This window comes from Pinus tabuliformis, chromosome 4_1, assembly GCF_031772625.1.
Source record: "Pinus tabuliformis cultivar Carrire ecotype Pingquan chromosome 4_1, CPIR1, whole genome shotgun sequence".
In the NCBI taxonomy this organism is placed as follows: domain Eukaryota; kingdom Viridiplantae; phylum Streptophyta; class Pinopsida; order Pinales; family Pinaceae; genus Pinus; species Pinus tabuliformis.
This window is the reverse complement of record NC_142303.1, coordinates 849,497,535-849,500,030: the sequence shown is the minus strand read 5'-3', so window position 1 is coordinate 849,500,030 and position 2,496 is coordinate 849,497,535. Positions and strand designations below refer to the sequence as shown.

Genomic DNA, 2,496 nt, shown 5'->3' with positions numbered 1-2,496 from the left:
AATAAACTCTTGGATATGATAGCTTACTCCCTCAGATAGAACTTGCAAAAACCAAAAACCAGTAGCATCCTGTAGACCTGTTTTAGACAGTGAATCTGCCAGATAATTTTTGTCTCTGTGAATATGGTGGATAGAACTACCAACCATGGAATCCCAGAAAAAACTGATCCTCCCCATCCAGCCAATCAAATGTGGAACTGTAATATGGATCTTACCAGAGATCAAGAGACTTTGCCCTCAAACTAGATTCAATGTCATTATCATTAAGGCATTCATCAATAGTTTGACTTGAAGAAACTTTTCTGTTGCTTTGAGACACAGAAACATCAAATGATGATGCCTCAATTTTAGTTGTTTTTCCTCTCTCTTCTTCACCAAAGGAATTTCCAATCCTATCTGAGTCTTCATAAAGTTCTTCCGAGTCTAATGCTCTTAATGATCTTTGAATTTTATCTATCTTAAGTTGCTGCCACCCTGGGAACTTGACTTCAGCTGTATGAGTCAATACATTTACCACATCATACATATCACAGTGCAGCTTAGTAACAGAATCACCTCGGCCAAGTTCTTCACTTGTCCCATAAGCAATGTAAGTTCTGGGTCCTATATCAGGCTTTAAGCAATTATCAGGAAGCTTTGCTGCCAGATTAAGAAGGCCCCATTCAGGATGTGTGTACTCATGAAAGGGCAATGCATTAATGAATTCAGCTCTATGGCGTCGTAAACGTTCTTCAAAGAAATTTCGTGGTGGCCAATCCTTCAGCTTCAACATCAAAGGCCAACCATTTTTATGCATTTGACCATCTGCGTACGTTGACGCTGATTTCAATTTCACACCAATTTAAGCAATCAATGGCCTTTATCTTTGTCTCCTCATTAAACTTGCCATTCATAGTCTCTCGAACAGGCCGCAACATGACCAATGGGTCCCAGCTCAGACTGGAAGTGCCTTCAAGAACATTCTGCACAATGACCGGTTGACCTCTAATCCAGTGTTTCTGGAAATGCTCAAGGCCTTCTTCTTTAGTATCCTGTACAGTTGGACAGTACAAATAATTGTCACTGTTGTCCTTCCTATGAGCTGCTTGGCGTAAATTCCTTTCAGAATATCCATTTTTCCCATAAGAACCAGACTTGAAGCATGAGGTACAGGAGTGAGAAATTTTCAAGCCCTCTGCGACTTTGCAGGTGCTGGCCATTTCCTCTGCCTCTTTGTCAAGTTTTGCAATCATATTCATTCTATAAATGCGTTTTAATTCTAATAAATGACAACCACAGCCACCATATTCGGCATGGAATGCTACCATCACTATTAGCCTTCAATCTGGTAATCTGTCTGTAGGGTCTACAGTGCTATTGCTAGTAACCTGGGAGTGAAGCTCCCAACCTGATCTTCCGCCCGACACCTTTGTTTGCTTATTTCTTGGTAATCCCTCTCTAGAATAACCTCTATCTGTAGACTGCTGTTGGGCTAATTCTGCTTTACCACCACCTGGTTGACAACCTTCTCGGAGCCCCCGACAACAACTGAGACAAAGATCATATGAACAATATGGGCATTTCCGATGGTAATCAACAATTGATGTCTTGCAGTTGTCACAGAACAGATGCTCATCTGCATTAAGTTTGGCTTTAGGAATCTCCGGCTTTATTGTTGGTTCACCTAATGCCTTATTTTTATATTCCATAACAGACATCCAAGAATATATGTGTGACATCAATTTGCTTGATTGCACATCAATTCTATCTTTAGCGGAAGAATGTGCTTTTAGCATTGAGAAGACGTGATCGTTCAATGTTCTCGACTTCTTTGCATTTTCCAGATCCTACCCATAATTCGTTGGTTTTGATGTTTCTCTTGATGTCAAATATGTTATTACTACATTATCCACTTCTACAGCATTAATATTTGTATACACAAAGTCAAATAGGTCAAAGTGAAGTTGTTGACAAAGCAAGTATATTATTGTACAACCTCCCCAAGCTACTAAATCACCAAATCGTTGTTGATTTCCTATTAAATCTTCAATCATCTCTCCACAAAATACAAATTGAAGGCTGCTATAAATCCAATAGAAATCTCTTGAGGAAGTAATGTCGATGAAACCTTTCTTTAGAGTTGGATCCCATTTATCACGCACCATGTCCAAGGCTACACTCATGAAAGCAAGAGTGTAGTCTAAAACACTTCCTATCTGTATATTGCTGATATAGAATGAATAAGTTGCTTCAACTTGCTTGGACATGGTATGAATGATGATGGCTAGAAGCAAAGTGGATGTGACAAAACTTCATTTGTTGCAGCATTAAAAATAGTTACAATAGAATTTTTACTACCTTCCAGAATTATTTTCTATTTTCATATGGAGCATATAGATTAAGGATACGAAATCTTGTCAAATAACCCCGACAATATCCCGATAAAATGATGCCAACGAAGGATTTGTAAGCCAAAAGGGAGAAAATTTTGGGATTCCATATAGCGGAAAGACCTCC

General features: G+C 38.9%; 1 pseudogene; it reads right to left on the bottom strand.

Annotated features, from left to right (window-relative positions):
* Positions 1–211: 211 nt before the first annotated feature.
* LOC149178883 (lysine-specific demethylase JMJ27 pseudogene) lies at positions 212–1,307 on the bottom strand (annotated as a pseudogene).
* Between the last annotated feature and the right edge of the window lie 1,189 nt (positions 1,308–2,496).